The sequence below is a fragment of the Colobus angolensis genome, unplaced genomic scaffold (genome assembly GCF_000951035.1).
Source record: "Colobus angolensis palliatus isolate OR3802 unplaced genomic scaffold, Cang.pa_1.0 Scaffold129, whole genome shotgun sequence".
NCBI lineage: Eukaryota > Metazoa > Chordata > Mammalia > Primates > Cercopithecidae > Colobus > Colobus angolensis.
In genome coordinates, this window is record NW_012114141.1 from 11,254,476 (window position 1) to 11,274,036 (window position 19,561).

Genomic DNA, 19,561 nt, shown 5'->3' on the forward strand with positions numbered 1-19,561 from the left:
CTCCAGGAGAAAACCATAAACAATAGTAACAAAGTCATAATCAACACATGATTCCTTTATCATAGTAAATGGAAATGCTGTGGCTTAAATAGCTTAATTTGGCCAATAAGCAATAAGTCTCCTTTTAAAAATTGTATACTGTGCTAATTTTTGGGTGTAACATTTGACCTTATTCAGAGAAGAGCTCTGAAAATTCATTCTATGCAAAGGGCTGTGCTAAGCATTATATTGGGTACATTATATAAACATAGATTCTTCCTTTTCAGAGTTTACATGGCATTATTCATTGCATGGTAAATCAAAAAGGTGTGGACTTCTACCACTTTCGACTGTGCTAGTTACTGGTGCAATTACAGGCACTTATTCTCACTATCCATTAACAGGCAACAACAGATTGAGATCTTGAAAGATTGTATTGCATTTCGAGCTAAACATATCCATGTGTAACTCATTCAACTACCATTATAAATAAGGGCTTGAGGTTTTCCTGAGCTAAATATAAAGTTACTGAGGGCAGGGGTTAATTCTGGGCCTAATGAGATTGATATTATTTCCACAGACATGAAAAGTCTTCTCACCATGCATGTTTTTATGGTGTCTGCTTTATTTTCAATGACTCTAAATCCTCAGCAAATTGCATCTTGCAAAGCTTAATTTAAATAATGTTAAAGTTCTCAAACTATTTTGAAAAGGCTTTAAGATTTAATCTTTCCACAGAAATTCCTAAAATTTGATATTAATTCCCTTGACCCCACAGAAATTAAGAAATACAGCCAAACTGGGTAGTCATTACTCCCTAGGGAAACAAGGCTTGGCTGAGAGATGCTGAAAGGGGCTCCACTCCAAGAGGACATTTTCCCTTAAAGCACAGCCTATTAAAGCTTGCTTAGCATGTCCCTTGGGTCAGCAAGAAGGGGGTTTCTTGTAAGCAAGGAAGGCTACACTTGGGGTGAGGCAAGGGATAGGATTGCTTTCCATTTTCCAAAGAAAAGCAGCCGAGATGGTTTGGGAAAAGGGCTTCATTCATGGGAGGCATTTATAAGCTCATAATTACTGTCTTTAATTACATTCGCAATAATGATATTCAGTTGCTTAATTGGCAGGTTTATTGGTTGGGGCACTGCTGGGAAACCTGGAGACTGAGAAGTCCCGATTGGGTCATGAGAAAGCTCAAGAGGACTTTATTTAAGGAGGATTCTTGATTTTTATCCTTGCAAGAACAGGGGGGTAACATGTAATTCCTATTCCATTCCCAAGGAGGGATGAGACACCCATGACACTGAGGTCCTGAAATTCTACCTACTGGATATACTGTTGTTGGTGAGACCTACAAGTTACCTCCACATACTTGCGGTTGGCAATGATGGTCTTTAGTAATTTCCTATGTCTAATGCCCATGTCCTTTTGTTCCTTCAAAACTCACACAAATGGGATATTTCTTTTTAGGGAGATTAACATCCCAAAAGGTTAAGTCAGTGATTCTCAAACTTTGATGTGTATCAGAATCATCTGAGGTGCTACTAAATAACACTGAAGACTAGACTTTTTGAAGTCGGATAGGGTGTGGGCATGCATAGAGCGATCAAGTTCTCCAGGTGATTGCAATACCCAACAGAGTCTGAGATCCACAGGGTTAAGATAAATTTCAGGTAAGAAAATAAATGAGTGACAGGTTTTGAATAAGTCTGTGGTTTCCTCAGACTCCAATGTTTTACACAACCTCAGAGTAAATTTTCGTTATCATTCAAAAATTCATCCATTGTTTTGAGGTCTACTGAGTGAAGCCGTAAAAGTCAGGTGTTAATTAGATCTTATCTCGTAGATTGCAGGTATGGATGTAAATAAGTATTTACTCAAAAAGCCTGTTGTCACTATGGAAAACAGTGTGGAGATTCCTTAATGAACTAAAAGGTCTACCGTTTGATCCACCAATCCCACTACTAGGTATCTACCCAGAGAAAAAGAAGTCATTATATGAAAAAGACATTTGCACACACATGTTTATAACAGCACAAATTGCAATTGCCAAAATATGGAACCAGCCCAAAAAATGCCCATCAATCAACTCATGGATAAAGAGAATGTGATACACACACAGACACACACACACACACACACACACACACACACACACACACATATGGAATACTACTTAGACATAAAAAAGAATGAAATAATGACATTCATAGCAACCTGGACGGAAGTGGAGACTATTATTCTAAGTGAAGTACCTCAGGAATGGAAAACCAACCATCATATGTGTTCACTCACATGTGGGAGCTAAGCTATGAGGATGCAAAGGCATAAGAATGATACATTGGACTTTGGGGACTTCAGAAAGGGTCAGGGTGGTGAGAGATAAAAGACTACACATTGGGTACAGTGTACACTGCTCAGGCAATGGGTGCACCAAAATCTCAGAAATCACCACTGAAGAACTTATTTGTGAAACCAAACACCACATGTTCCCAAAAAAACCTACTGAAATAAATAAAAAATTAAAAATAAAAGCCTGTTGTTCTGACCATTATCTGGGGCACAATGCACACAGTAGTAGAAGTAATTTTTTTTTAAAAAAGGGAGCATTCTAGAAATGATATCTTGTTATTCACATAAATCATAAACTGTTTACTCTTCAATGAATCCTAGTTAACATATGGCTTTCAATACTTCCCATTCTAGACATTAACACAATTAACCAATGTAATTAGTTATGATGAATTAAAAATAAGTAGAACAAAAGAAAATAATAACTAGATAGGGACGTGTGAACTCCTTTGGTTTGTGTGTCTCAAGGGAGTTTAGACTTGAATGATGAGGTTTGCATTCGATGACCATCATTCTGATGGCTTTGATTGACACAACACTGATCCAAAGGGTTCTTTTGCAAAAGAGAAACAAACATAAATTTCATTAACATAACTACTTACATCCTATCTCTGGAAATTTCATTAAAGATGATAGAAAATAAATCTGTCCATCAAAAAAGGAGAATTAGATTAAAATATTCAAGTATTTCAGGACACAAGAGCGAGCTGATACCTTAGAAAAGAGCTAAAGCAAAGGAAATAGGATTATGACAAAGTGGTCAGAAAGGGTAAGCTGCGTAGGCTGGGATTTCATGGCACTCATTGCAAGAGTTTAGCTTGCATTAAAAGGCCATTAATATTAGGTACTGAGACTGACTGCAAACCACATTCTGCATTAGGGGTGTGTGTATAAAACGTGCTTTGTAAACCCAGAGAGTGTGTAGAATTATCATTGTGTAGCATCAGACTATTGGGTAGGAAGCCTCTAATTTCCATTTTAATTTTTTTACTTCCACCCATAAGGTTTAGCCTTGCTGAATTCTCAGACTATATACACCTCAACTGATGTTTTTTAGAATCATGCAGGACAGGAGAGTAATGTTTGGTTGAGCATTTACTATGATCCAGGAGCTGAGCTAGACACTTTATCTTCACAAACATCCAGGGAACATATACTGCTTGACTGACAAGGAACCTAAAATTAAGAGAAGCACTTCACCTGCTCTTCTTTGCCTTTTGTGCTATTAACCGATATGTTCTCCTTATTGCCCTTAGTTTGATGCATAGTAAATGACCTATTAATAGCTATTGTTTTATGTGTGCTTCGAAAGTTCTTTAGAAATTATACTTACTACCTCATTTAATTTTCCCATTACTCATTTATATTCATAACAAGTCTCCTTGCTTTTGCTCTCAGCCACTTACAATCCATTTTCCACAGAGCAGCCAGAGTGAGCATTTAAAAGTATAAATAAGAGTGTGTTTCTCTGGTGCTTGAAATAATCTGATGACTTCCCATCAATATTAGAATAAAATCTTCAGGCCGTACAGTGGCCTCAAGGCCCCACTGAGCCTCCCTCTGGCTGAGCTCCTCACCCATGGCTCTGCCCCCTTCTCTCTATCCTCCAGCCACAAGGGCTGCCTCTAATATGGGAAGCCCATTCCCACCGCAGCATCTTGCAGAAGCTCTTTCCTATGCCTGGAGTGCCCCTGTCCAAATCCTTATGTCACCCGCTCCCTGTCATTGAGGTTTGAGAGAGACCTTTCCTGACCAGCTCCCCAACCATTTTCTCTCTATCATCTTACTTTAGGTTCTTCATCATACTTGTCACCAACGGGAACTGTTTTGTCTGTCTTCACTGGAAATGTAAACACGACAGAAATAGGGATGAGCACTGTTGTGGTCATTACTGTGTCTCCAGCACTTGCAAAAGAGCCTTATGAATAATAGGTGTTTGGCAGATTTGTATGGGAGTGGGGAATATGGATAGAATTATCATCCCTATTTTACATGTGTGGAGTTTAGAAAGTGACGTGGATGTACATGATGGACCTGGACTCAAACCCAGGTCTTCTGACTCTACAACCTGACCCGACCTTCTATAGTTCAGTTAAAGTTGCTTCTGGTTGCCAAGGACTGTAAACTTTGACCTAGTCCAGAAGCCATTTGAAGGAATGGCTCATCCCTTATATTTCTTGGTAGCCTCATGAGAGGTGGTCATTAGGCCAAATAATAATAATAATAATAAAAAATAAGTTGCTTCTGGAACTTTAGAGATGTGGATTTTCTGTAAAATGGGAATATACTATTGTTTTGATGACCAAATAGGTTTATATATTAAAAGTTCTTGGAACAGTGTCCTGCACATTGTAAGCATGCACTAAGTGTAAGTTCTTCACTTATGTATCCACATGACTTTTTCTTCTCTTGCCTTACTCTCCAAACTCTTCTCCTCTAAACATGATTTTTAAAGAGCACCCCCCTCAAAAAAGAGTTTGATAAATGACTCCATACCACTATATTAATGGCTAAGAACCTGGGATGAGTCACCTCATAGCAGAAGTTGTGTTTTAAAGAGGATGTCTGGAAAGCACTGGGCCATGGCCCAAGGAATGTATCTCTAAAATTGGATTCCTAGATTCTGTGCAAGGCAAATGGGAGAGGAATTTTGGTGAAGTGAGCATTTCCTGTTAGGTTTGCCTGACCATCATTATATCTGGCTTGATTAGCTTGGTAGCTCAAATAACATAATAATGAAGACACAAATTTGATCCTTACTCAACCTTCAAGGTCTAGTTCATCATTTAAGCTTTCTTGAAGCAATCCATCCACCCTCCAAACTTCCATCCCACTTTCCATGTATCTCCCTCCTCCACGTGCTACCTTTTACCTTGTGATATATCCATTTACATACATGTATATAATTTTCTTAACACTCATGGTGGCCAGCACAATATTCAAAGTAATATTTATTGTCCTCTCATAACTTTAAAAAGAGAAAACTGTTTCCTAGGCACATAATCCAGTAACTTTGCCAAGACAAAACTATTTCCCATGCACATAATTAATGCCCACTTTCTTATCCAAAAGCCACTGGTCTGCTAGGAGGACTCATCATTACAAGCAGTTCAATATGGACAACCAATAGGATTGTTCTCCCAGAACTGCTGGTGAAAATGAAACCTATTTTGCTTTTCAGAGGCAGGAAAAGATAGTGGGTAAGAATATGGGCTCTGCTTGCCAAGGTTCAAATTCTGACTATGCCATATATTAGCTGTGGTTTGGGGCAAATTGCTCTACCTCTTTGAATCTCTCTTCTGAATTATCCATATTTGTCTATGTCTCTTCTATAAGGCAAGAACTTACCATGTCCTTCTTGTATCATGTGAATGGTACATACCCCCTTTTCCCTCTTATTGGACTCTAATCACTGTGTCCATCTCTTAATCTCCACAGCTCTAAGCACAATGCTATAACATGATGGGACCTCAAGAAATATTATTTGGAAATAACTGAACATAATAAGAACAGATCAAAATACCCCTGAAACTGAACAGAGCACATACAGTTTTTTATTTGTTTAGGAATTTCTATTTACTGAGGTAGAGTCAGTCATAACTGGTTAGTATCAAAGTTCTGCAACAAAAGGCAGTGCAGCCATCAACAGACACTGTAGCATAGCCTTAGACAAGCTCTGCGAACAGGGAAGACAGAAAGGGCAGCTAGATGGCTTTATTCTTCCTCGTCCTCAGGCTGTGTAAACCAACCGTGTTTTTACTTTGGCATTTGTATCAGATACCGGAGCTGGTATCTCAAGGCCATCTTTCCAAGACCTCTGAAACACTGACTTAAATCTGCTAGTCCACTAACATCTGGAATGGGGTGAGCTGGTCACCAGAGGGCAGGCTCCTGGCTTGTGTTTCCCAGTGCCTCTGAATCTACCCAAGTGGCTTTGCCTGCCCTGGGAACCTTTAACAGTAGCCTGAAGCTGCAGAGCCTGCTTGCTTCCATTTATGCAGGTGTCTGCAGGAACTCTGCCCCCGTTGATGCCATGAGACTTGTAAATTTGGAATATTTGGACAAGGGAGGAGAGACGTCTCCAAAATAGTGAAAAGTTAAATTGCTGGCTGTTTCTAAAGGAAATCTGCTGTTACTACATTCAAGAATTGCTATGGAAGGGTTATAGGTTACAGGACCTCACAGCATTGGTGTCAAGCCCTCACGGTGTTGTTGTGAAGAATACATGAGCCAACACATGGACAAAGTCTAGCCTTGTGCAGAAATACAGTAAGTGTTCAAAGTGTTTACCCCGACCCCCCCGCCTTTTTTTACTACTAGTAATTACAGAGACCAAATCCACAATTCTCAACTGGTGGGAAGGAGCCTGTAGGATCTATTCTCATGCTTCCCCTTTCTCTCAATTTACACGAACATTCTGGACTCTCCCAGCTCGGTTTCAGTCCTATCCACACAGCTTTCCCTTACTATTCCAGTCTGTGGTGAGTTCTTTTTCCTTTAAAATACATTTCTTATTTATTCTAAGCTCATGCAATCATGATCATTTCTGAGCTCTTGTTGGTGTATGTTAGTGTTCCCCAAATGAAGACTTAGATAGCTCTTGAGAGTGTGAACAGATCCTATTTTGGTATTCTCAACAATTTAAGTCTGCAAAATGGAGTGAAATATTCTGGTCATTGTTAGACTCATGGAGGCATGGGCCATAGCTGGGGAGGGTGTGTCTTCCTGGCGACTGGCTCCTAAGGGAATTGAGGATAGAGAGGATGAGAAAGGGAGGGAACCATATTCGTTATTGTGTACAAGGTAGCTGAAGGGCATAATCATAATACTGTTAGTGATAGCTCAAATTTATTGAGTATTTATTTAAGTCAGGCTACATAGACTGGGCTCTATAAATTAAAACTACTATCAACTGAACACCTACTACATGCCAGATAGCATCCAAAGTACTTTTCATACATTATTTTATCTAACTCAGATCACGTGTTTTGATATCCCTAATCAGGGTGTATTCATCTCAAGAAGAACTCTGCTGCTTCACTCCTGAGACTTTATCAATAAGGTCTGCTGAGGCCCATGTTCAACCTTTGTCCAGTTACATAAACTATGCCTTCAGAATATCTTCTTTTAGGCAAAGTCTTGCAAAATTAGCCTCTTTGTTCAAGTAGGCTGCCTTTCATTGCTAAATGGTTTTGTCTTTCTTCTACTGAGCACCTGCCTATTAATTTTCTATCTTGTTGAGACTGGACTTTTCTGTCCCCGTATGCAGGTGAATTTAAGTTTGCTATCACAGAGGCCTTCTCTTATTTCATTGGCAGGGATTATCAGTCCATTAAGTGGGTGAGATTTGGGAGCTGCTAGGAGATAAACAAACCTTTTCCTTATCTGGCTGCTCCCACTTCTCTGGTTTTCCTGTATATTCCATTAGGCAATCACTATCCTAATGAAAAACAATCATCATGACTGCAGAAACCTCAAATAATTACTCTGAAACTAGAAACTACAGTGATTGATAATCTTTTGATAATTGAAAACCATTAAAACAATTTTAAAGTTTGTGTTTATAACATTTATAGGGGATGCTTATTAATCTGAAGTGTAACCCGAAACAAAACTAAAAAGCAAAACAAAATAACATGTGTTCAAAGACCATGCTGTAAATTCCATTTGGCTGCACGAAAGCATGGTAGTGACCAGGTTCATAGGCAACATCTTAAAATTATTTAACCACATCGGAACAAGCTGACTGCTGAACACTGACCAGAGGCCCTGAGCACTGGGAAAATACTTTCCGGAGGACACAATGGAATCCTCCCCCAGGAATGGTCATTTGATTTTCCATAATTCATACCGGATTTAATCAGAGAGTCCTTAGGTTGGATGACTCAAACTTTGAGGTAATTACTCTAAAGGCCACAGAGATTCCATTTAGGATATTAGAAAAGCTACAGTGGTTGCAGAAACATTCATATTAATGAGCCACAAATGCACATAAAAGGGAACAGATGTTTACTGCTAGGATTAGATTTCTCCTGTGCAAAAGTTCAGAGCATAATGTTTATTCTTGATGCCAGTCTGAACCCACATTTTTCAAAAAAACCCAAGATATCTTTATGCGACTCGCCCCATTTTATGTTCCCAAACATGAAATAACCCTTTTCAAGGTAGAAAATACAAGTGAATCTTTTCTGACTTTGGAAACTAGGACTAGGGTATGACTTGTGGACAAAAATCAAAACTTGAGATTTATAATTTCTCAAATAAAAGACAAAATATGACTTGGGTAATTAGATCAATGTTATACATCACCCTGTCAAAGTCTCAGTACTTGGCAGCAAAACACCCATATTCTTCCAACAGATTACACTCAGGGATTAACAAAATCCACACAAATATATGCTAGTGTTAGCAGAGTAACATATAGGTCCTCCTCTGGGTTTTCATAGAATTGCACTACAATTTCCCACTTTTTTTGGTACCCAGGTAAGACTAATTTTCAATTTTTATGTGTAAAAAAATAAATAGGATCAAGATCATGACAGATAATCATTTAGGGAAGAGACATTTCAATCTGGAAAAGTTTGGTTTTTTTCTTTGGTTCAGGAATAGAAGCACTGCCACAGCATGCACAGCTATCTTGTTCTTGGTTATAATAGCAGGTGAGGTTTTTACACAGGTGAGAACTGCTTGAGAGCAGGTGCTTTTGGGATATTTTCAGGTCCTCAGAATACTTTTAAATACACCAAAAATATATTTTATGAAATGGGCCTTAGTGGTATGACGTAAGTACATGCAGGGTATGTAATGCTCCCCTAGGAGGGTCTATTTTAGCACCTGTACCTCACCGATACAGTCCCAACAGCAGAGAAGGGAGAATTAAATTGTCTTCTACCTGCCTGTCTTGTGGAAGATAATTTAGAACTGCAGATGGGTCAAATTGCTTGGTGTAATCTATTCTATGATTTTTTTTTTTTTTTTCACAGTTTAGGAAAGTGAAGAGAAGCAGGTAGGGTTTTGACTGTCTTTTCCATACCTTCCTGTTATTTTCTCCTTAAACACTTCAATTTCTTAAATTAGAGTTGGTGAGGCTGGGGCTGGAGAGGGGCTCTGGCAGTGAGTTCCTGCAGGCCTGCCTCTCTCCAACCTGCTTGATCCCTACTTTGGCCAGGTGTGCCCCCTGCCTCCTCCATGCTCAAATGGCTTGTGAATATCTACAGCCCTGTTACTCAAAGTGCAGTCCAAGGACCTGCAGCATCAGCATCTCCTGGGAGTTTGTTAGCAATGTGGGATTTCTGCCTCCAGAACTGGTGAATCACAATCTGCATGTTAACAAGATTCCCATGTGACTCACATGCACATTAATGTTTGAGATATTCTGTTCCAGGGGCACAGTCTCCATATGAAGTAGACAGAATTTGTTAAACATGTGGTTACCCTAGTGAAATGTTGGTGGGATTTAACTTATACCATATAGTGATAAGAGCCATGATTTTCCTATTCAGAAATCAGAGGGGAAAGTAGTAGTTGATGAATTGTAGGTTAGGGAAATTATACGTGTAGAAATTAAAAGACAGTGTATTTGATGTCTTTATTTCCTAAGTGGTTAGTTTGGTAAATTCGGTTCATAAAATGGAAAAATCCATACACCAAGATTTCAGATTATACTCTCATTTTTTTTGTCAGTTTCTCCTCTAAAGACAGCCAATAAAATAAGAAAAGCAATAGCTAACATTTTATGTATGCTTATCATATGTTAGACACTCATTTTGATCACTTCTCACTTAATTTTCATGGTAACTCTATGAAGTAGAATGTTATTCTCATTTTTTGCAGAGGAAACTGGAGCACAGAGAGGTTAAACAACTTGCTCAAGATCACACAGTGGATAAATGACAGAATCTAGGCCCAAGTAGGATTAGCTGAGCATGCGACACCCTTTATGGGAAGTCAACACTGGATGGCTTAGATGATCATCTCAGACAAACAAAAACAAAAACAAAACAACAAACTAGATTCCATGGGCTGAAATACGGCTCAGAGAGGTCGCATTCTTGCTCAAAGTGACTGAGATGGAGGAAGAGCTGGGATGGGTCTTGTGATTCTTCGTCCCATCATCTTTTAATTGAAAACATACATTTTTGGTATACAACAAAAATTTATTGCTCCATCTCAATGCTGTTTCAAATTCTGATATTTGCACCCTATACCTCAAACACTAAGAGCTGTTTTTCTAATTAAGACTCCTTTTTTATCTAGTAAATTAACCAAACAAGAGACAGCTGTGCAAGGAAGAATTCTGTTTCCCATATTGGTTGCTGAAGATGATTTTTAAAAAGGTTAGTATTTATGATGGGCTCTGCTTCCAAATGGCCAAACTTAAAAAGAAGGGAAAAACAAAGCAACTGAGGTCATAAAGAATCAATTTGTTGCCAAATCATTTAGAACTGACAAAAGGATAATTTTGGCACTGAGTGTCAATGCTTATAGAGGGCCTACTATGTGCCATTTCATTTACTGTTTCATTTACTCACTACAACAACATTGTGAAGGAGACGCTGTGATTAGCCCTATTTTACAGATGAGAAAACCTTGGCTGAGAGAGCAGAAGATGTCACCCAAAGTTACAGATAGTAAATAGGTAGCTACTTTCATAACATAGTTGGCATCTTTGCTATCTTCTACAGGTGAGGCAATTGCAGCCCAGAGAGGTAAAGCATTTGTCACAGTCACAAAGGTAGTTTAAGGGGAACTGCTGTGCTTGGAATCTTCCTCAGGATGGGTCGACCAGCCTGATGGCAAATGGGAACTCGTGTAATTACTATGGGCGATTTCAGCAGGACTATTGCTCTGAGAGAGGTTCATCTATTTCCTCAGCAAAAACCATTTCAAGAAGCACAATCTCTCCTTGAAAATGAATGGAGGAAAGGGCATTTTTCTTTAGAAGCCCAGCTGGGCGCAGTGGCTCACTCCTGGAATCCCAGCACTTTGGGAGGCTGAAGTGGGTGGATTGCTTGAGCTCAGGAGTCCAAGACCAGCCTGGGCAACATGGCAAAACCCCATCTCTACCAAAAATACAAAAAATTAGCTGGGTGTGGTGGCACACACCTGTGGTCCCAGCTACTTAGGAGGCTGAGGTGGGAGGATTGCTTGAGCCTGGGAGGCGGAGGTTGCAGTGGGTCACTGCACTCCAGCCTGGGTGACACAGTGGGACCTTGTCTCAAAAATTTGAAAAAGCATATTAAGGACATTATGTCTACATGAATAGGGTTGTCTCATTTCGCCCATGGAGCAATGGTGTCTGAACATTGATGCTTGGGAAGTTGAAAGGCATAATTTTTGGAAAAAAGATCACAGCTTAAGATATAAACATTTCTAGTTATGAAAGTCTGGTCTGAGATATTTTCTGACCAAATAGTAACCAAAATGAGAAAAAATATCATGCTGTTATCAATTATTCTGTTTGTTCTGGTACGTGTCTACAGATGACAGCTTCTGGGGAGAGAACAGAATTAACAAAATGGAGATGTCAAAATGCTCTCCAACCTAAATGTGGCATGTTCCTCTTGTGTATTTTCATTGTTACATTCACTTAGGACAATGTGGCAAGTTCAGGGGAAGGTGCTGCAAAGTGGTCCATGCTTGCTACACCAAGGAGAATTGGCAATTTGCTTCCCGGGAGGCCCTATCTACAACTGCTTCAATTCTCAGGATACATTTGCCTAGAAATACGAAAAGCTGGGGAGGGTGGGAGGAAATTGCCAAAGTGAGGAAGCTGCTCTGGAAGAAAAGTTCCATTCCTGCATATTCCCTTCGTATGAGAATTATTTGGTGGATCCAAATAATTGGATACCTGGCTGGGGAGATCCCCGGCTGATGGATCTCACCCAGGTTGGTTTATTTGTTTGTTTGTTTTTTGCTTCTGTGTTTTTGCTTCTGTGTTTTGTTTTTTGCTTCTGTGGGGTATAGTTGGAGACATTTTGTGACCACCAAAAAATGGAGACATTTTTTGGTGGTCACAACTTGGAGTGTGTGTGCTACTAGCATCTAGTGGGTATAGGCCAGGGATGTTGCTCAGCATCTTAGACTGCACAGGCCAGCCCCCACAACAAAGAATTATCTGTCCCCAAATGCCAACAGTGCTGAAACTGAGAAACTGTGAGGTGAGAAACTGCACTCCAGCCTGGGTGACAGAGCAAGACTCTATCTCCAAAAAAAAAAAAAAAAGATGATGGGATTTATAAAGCACTGCTCACTTTTAAAAGTCATCATATACATAAGTACATCTGTGGTGTGGTGCTTGTGAAATATAATCATGAATGCTTTTTTCTTACAAGCAATGTGATTTGCACCTGGTATTAATCATAATTGCTGTCCAGCAAGGGGTGAAACAGTACAGGAAACTTCCTGTTCCCTCAACAAAACTTACTTTCATTTTCCTTCATTGCTAATATTGACTGGTAGGCTTTGATATGATACAGCCCATTTGTTAGGTATTCAAAATGTCCTGTCACCATAAACCTCAGGCTGTCTTCTCTCTGGACCGCCGTGGACCTATATTTGGATGGTACACTGTGTAGGCTTTTATCTTAAGCAAGTGAAGCAGACACAGTTTGAAAAAATAATGAGCAGTGGGGATGCACTGCAGAGATATCTTCTAAAATGAGAAGGCTTAGAAACTGAAGACTGTATTATTTTGCCAGCTTATGATGGTGCCAAACCAAAGTGATCCTACCTTGGCTAAGCCACACTGGAGTGACTTCATGAAGCTTTTATCTTGTTCTTCAGACTCTTTGTTTTTCCGACCCTCGGTTAGGGACATGTATGCTAAGATGATGTGCACCAATATTCCATGCCCAGTTTCAGAGGCAAATTAACCAGATTATTAATTGGTCCTAGTTCAATGGGCTCTGAGTAGTAAAATTCAGAGAATAGTTGCAGGCTAAAAAGGACCTTATTACTACGCCAGTTCAACTTTATAGAAAAGGGAATTGAGGCTGGGTGCGGTGGCTTACGCCTGTAATCCCAGCATTTTGGGAGGCCAAGGCAGGTGGATCACCTGAGGTCAGGAGTTAGAGACCAGCCTGGCCAACATAGAGAAACCCTGTCTCTACTAAAAATACAAAAATTGGCCAGGCGCAGTGGCTCACGCCTGTAATCCCAGCACTTTGGGAGGCTGAAACGGGTGGATCACGAAGTCAGGAGTTCGAGACCAGCCTGGCCAACATAATGAAACCCTATCTCTACTAAAAATACAAAAAATTAGCTAGGCTTGGTGGTGGGTGCCTATAATCCCAGCTACTTTGGAAACTGAGGCAGGAGAATAGCTTGAACCCAGGAGGCGGAGGTTGCGGTGAGCCGAGATTGCTCCATTGCACTCCAGCCTGTGTGACAGAGCTAGACTCTGTCTCGAAAAAACAAAACAAAACAAAAAACAAAACAAAAATTAGCCAGGCATGGTGGCAGGCGCCTGTAATCCCAGCTACTCAGGAGGCTGAGGAAAATTGCTTGCTTGAACTTGGGAGGCGGAGGTTGCAGTGAGCTGAGATCGCACCATTGTACTCCAGCCTGGGTGACAGAGAAATACTCTGTCTCAAAAAAAAAAAAAAAAAAAAAGAAAGAAAGAAAAAGAAACGAGAATTGAGATCCATGAAGGTGATATGGTTTGATCCAGGCCACCTGGAGACTTACAGGCAAAACCAAGCCTTGATCCCCTGCTATTATGCTGACACACAACACAGCCTTCCACTAGCAGCTTTCCACATAGTAGAGGGAGTGCTAAGACAGCCTGGGAGAAAGCTGGGTGAAGGTAAATAGCCCTCACCTAGATGAAGCGACCTCCTCATTTCAGTCACTAGATTCCTCTGTCTTCTGAACCTAATTTGTCCTCAAGATTAAGGCAGCAGCTGACTATTTAGGATTAAATAACACTGAGCCAAATCATTCAGATGATTCCTTCTGCCAAGATAACTGGCAGATGTTCTAAACCAGTGTGCCCCTGGGGAGTGGCAAACAATGCCATTCTTTAAGCAGAGTGAGCAACTCTAGCAATATGGTATGACATGAACAATGGGAGTGGAGAACAGTAGCAAAAAACTGTAAGGGTGCCAAGTAGACCAGACCCTCAAATGGCAAGAGTTTCTGAGAGAGAGAAGAGAAGAACAGAGAAAACTGATTAGGAAGTGTGTTTGGTGAAACTATCACTAGACTGGGCCAAGCTGTCCCAGGTCCAGGAGCCTCATACTGTAGCCAATTTAGGCTTGGTCCTCTTGGCCAGTGCATGTGGAGATCAAGAGCCTTTATTTAGTTGATTTGTGGCACATGGAAAATTCTTGAGAAGGGTTGGGGCTTGACAGGGTCAGGAAGCAAAGTACATTCTTAATCTTGGAAAGTTGGAATCTTACTCAGGACTCTATTAATTAAACATGCTAAGGACTGTGTACTTTGGAAGGAGAGGAAACTTATCATGGATAGAACTGTCCCTGCCTGAAACAGAGAGAAGGCTAATCCCAGCCCTGGTCAATATTTCCAGTTCTCCTTAAAGAATAGGTAGAGAAGAACCACATACAGAAGGATCTTTAGAAAAATCCTTATCTGGAAAGGAGAAGACAATATAATCAGATGCATTGTGGAGGGAGGCCCTAGCGAAGGATCCGGGAGCTTTGGTCTTAGACTTTCAGTGGTGGCTTCTGCACAAATATTCTAAAGGGATTTAAAAAATTAATGGGTAATTCTCAAGAATCAGGCCTGGAAAGTGCGACCAGAAGACTCACTTCTGAGCCAAACCTGTGACTCTTTAGTTTTTAGCTGTGGAATGGGTTGTTCAGGAAAACTGGATGGCATTTGGTTAATGGGGAATATAAAATGTATCCTCTAAGTTTGAAGCAAGATAACGAGACAGCTGCATTTGTTCCCATCATAGCTTTTCTGGCAAGGTTGGTGCATTTGGCCTGCAGATATGGTCATTGTGGGGGATCACGATGATGGCACCTGTCACTTATTATTAGAGGCTCACTACCTACATTCTAGCCATGATGCTATGCACATTCCGTTATTTCTTTTGACCTTCACATGAATACTGACATAAGTAATGATCATCTCCGTTTCACAGGTGAAGAAGCTGAGTATTAAGAAAGGGAAAGCAACTTGCCCAACGTCACAGCTGAAGAGGTAGAGCCACAGTGGACTTGAGGTGGATGTAACAAAGCCTGTGCCTTTAGCTCTTCTGTGGCGTTAGGGGTCAGCAATGCGACTGTGGTTTAGGGCATATAAAATGGCTGGTGCAGGGCTAGCTGGAGTCCAGATGGTATGTACTTTGGTTTGAAGACCCGTTGTCCTCATTATGTGCCCCTTTTCTCCCCCAGACTATTCTGCATTTAAGGTGAAAAGATAAAAGAGAAGTGAACTAAAACAGAGCTTCCTGGAAAGCATGATGCAAGAGAGTAAAAAATAGGCTATCAAACAAAACAATAAAAAGGTCCTCTGCTGTATTTGGAAGTCGTAGAAAACAATAAAACAAAAGCTGAGAGACAAGAAGGAGTCAAGGAGCACCGAAGGTGACGGTTTCTCAGGCAAAAACCCTGACCAGTCTCTGAATCCCAAAGACCGAGGCTGCAGCAGTGTCTGAGATGCCGACACAGTGTTATCCTCCTTCTCTCGGGGATCTTGCATGTCCCTTCTGATCTGTCAGTGAGTAGGAGGGGCTGCTGCAAATGCACTGCCCTTCTGGTCCTCAGGAAGACACTCACCATCTCTGAAGACCCTCCTCCTCTCATTTGTAAAGGAGGCTTAGCAATGGAAAGGCCACCAGTCTTGAAGAGGGCTCTCTTCAAGATGTTTCTCTGTTTACTTTTGTTGGGACTGAACAAGTATTTGTTTGCAGCTCAAATTATGTTTCACGCCCTTGCAAATTAAACATGCTTCATAGACATAAATAAACATTCTCACCCCATCAATTCAATTTCAAACAACAGGAACAATGGAAACATTTGAAACGTTTTCCACTTGACCTATCCATCTTACAGATCCATCATTCACTAGTTTATTCTATCTAGAATTTCTAGGGATGAACCTATCTTCACAGCTTAGCTATAGAGGGCCAAAAAAGCAAGAGTACTAACATTTACTGAGTGCTTTCTCATGACAATAACTCTATATACATCATTTATTAATCTAGGCACTGTGCCTTTAAAAAAATAATCTCTGCTATTTCCCCAGAGTGTACCACAGGACTTGACATGTAGTAGGCTCTCAATAAGTGTTTACTGAATGATTTAATTAATTCACACCACAACTCTAGGATGCTATCTGTCCCCATTTTACAAGGAGAAAATTGAGGCTTACGCAACTTGCTCCAAGTCACAAGGTTACTTAGTGGAAAACTGGGGATTTGAACACAAGGACACATGACTCCAAAGCCTGTTTGCTTTTCACTACTCCATGCCAACTCCAACAGCAACCAGGAAAGGTGGGTAAAACAGACCATCCTAGCCCTGTCTAGAAATGTTGATAATACCTGGAAGAGGGTCAGAGGACTGAAACAGACACTTTTTAAACAAAAAGGTGACTTCACTATAAAGATCAAGTCCTTCCTGAACTGACCTCCATAATGTTATTATGCATTTGTATAGCCCTTTGTGACACAGACTCACCATCAAAATCTGTGCACTCCTTACTTCCTGGGCACACAGCTAAACTGCATTTTCCAGCTCCCTTGCAGTGAGACATGACCATGTGACTGAGGTCTAGCCAATAGAATGAATGAAAGCATGGGCACTATTTCTAGACCTGGCCTGTGAAACACCTCTTACATGTTTTGTTTCATTGTCTTTCTCTCTTCTTCTGTTTAGTGGAGAAAATTCTGAAGTCCTAGAGGTAGATGGGGATGTAAGAAGAAAGAACCTGGGTCCATAAATGACCCTGACAAGTGTCACCTGCCAACCAAGAACATGTGGTACTAAACTTAACATGAGTTAGAAATAAAATTCTGTTGTATGAAGTCACTGAGATTTGGGATTCATTTATTGCAGCGGAGAGCATTATTTTGCTAATAGATGCTTTACAATTCTAAATAGCTTGGCTATCTTTTGTATCATTCAATATTTAAAAAATCCAATCAGAGTCAATGGAAGCTTAAGGTGTGAGAAGTGTGAAGGCAAACAACCGAACTGTCTGCGTGATGCACTGCTGCAGGGCCACACATTTATTACTTTAAGTTAACAGGCTTCGTTTCTCCACCTGTAATTTCATGGCATTGAACTAGATGTTCTCTAAGATTCCTTCCAATGCTAAACTTCCATGAGTCTTGTCAGATGTTAAAAATATGAATTGCTTTGTTTAGAAACTGTGATCTCTTGACTATGAGCTTCTCACAGGCAAGAACTATTGCTCAGTCATGTTTATATGCTTAGTATGTAATATCTGAGATGCTCAAAAAAATGTTAAATTGTATTAGAATTTTCTGTTGAGAAACTTAAAGAATTTACGAATGTTCTGATTTATCCCAATAATTTCTTAATCTAATGTAGAGCATGGTGTTAAAAGATTAAAATTCTCATGAATATTTTCATTATGCATTACTGAGTTTGATAGGCTATTTTATATTCATTTACATAGACATCTTTGAAGAACGATTTTATAATAATACTGAAAGACTTTTTTGATTAAAGGCAATGCCAGCAGTAATTGGTATTCTGATGCCTTCATTTATGGTTCTATAGTCCTTGTACCCCAATTTTCTCAACCCTAAGTAGGAATTACACACTTATAATATTAAAATAATAAATATTATAAGAATTATAAGACATTAACATAACATTTAAACAATATAAGAATGTAATTCCTACTTAGAGTTGAGAAAATTGGGGGTACAAGAATATTCAGAATTTTCTTATTCAAATGTCTCTAACCTGAGGTCTATAAAAGCAGTGTCAGAGGAAACTATGAGCCATTTAAAAAGTTTGAAAAGGCCCAAGGGAAGTTGTACAAAAATATGAGGCAGTCTATGACACTTCCGTGAAAAATGCCTTCAGATTTTTGAAAAAGATGTAGAAATTTTTCTATACACATGTATAGCGTGGGAACATTGATTATTTCATCCTGCTCATTGAAAACACCAGATTAGTAACCAAATATGTCTTTGATGATTAAAAACCGGTCAGTGAATGCTATTACTTCATAAAAGCGGTTTGGCAGGTAAAATGTTTGAAAGCGGCCGGGCACGGTGGCTCACGCCTGTAATCCCAACACTTTGGGAGGCCGAGGTGGGCGGATCACGAGGATAGGAGATCGAGACCATCCTGGCTAACAAGGTGAAACCCCGTCTCTACTAAAAATGCAAAAAATTAGCGGGCACCTGTAGTCCCAGCTACTCCGGAGGCTGAGGCAGGAGAATGGGGTGAACCCGGGAGGCGGAGCTTGCAGTGAGCCGAGATTGCGCCACTGCACTCCACCCTGGGCGACTGAGCGAGACTCCGTCTCAAAAAAAAAAAAAAAAAAAAAGTTTGAAAGCACGGGGTTCAAGGGAGGTGTGCGTTGGAATAAAATAACAAGAGGATCTTGGCAAAAAAAGAAATGTTGAAAATCACAATTTGACACTGTGCAAGTAAAATGAAATTGAATTATGGGAAGCCAGTGCTTTTACACACTTTTTTATTGGCAGTAGTGGGAAGGTATGTTTCCCCTCCCACTTTCTGCTATGACTTCCTACATGATGTGATTGCATCATGCTAAGTCCTACATCCTGCAGGATGCTGGGCATTCAGGAAAATACTGTGTGGTGTGGTCCCTTGCCTTGGCTGGCCTAGGAACTGAGGCCTGTTAAAAAATTAAGCAACAATAATAATCATAGCAACAAATGTTTAAAGATGCTTATTTTATCAGGGATTGCAGAAAGGAAGAGATTGTATGAAAAACGATCTACTTCCTTTTGCCTGAATTGTTTGCTTCAAATCTTATGTTTAGATTACTGCTTCATTAAAAATGTATTTTCTGGCTGGACGTGGTGGCTCATGCCTGCAGTCCCAGCACGCTGGGAGGCCGAGGTGGGCGGATCACGAGGTCAGGAGATTGAGACCATCCTGGCTAACACGGTGAAACCCCATCTCTACTAAAAAATACAAAAAAATTAGTCGGGCATGTTGGCAGGTACCTGTAGTCCCAGCTACTCAGGAGGCTGAAGCAGGAGAATGGTGTGAACCCAGGAGGCAGAGCTTGCAGTGAGCCAAGATTGCGCCAC

At 40.3% G+C, this 19,561-nt stretch overlaps 1 protein-coding gene across 2 annotated transcripts in view; it reads right to left on the bottom strand.

Moving 5' to 3' along the window:
• THRB (thyroid hormone receptor, beta) overlaps positions 1-19,561 on the bottom strand; it is a 209,025-nt gene that overhangs the window by 76,482 nt on the left and 112,982 nt on the right. The window lies entirely within an intron of this gene.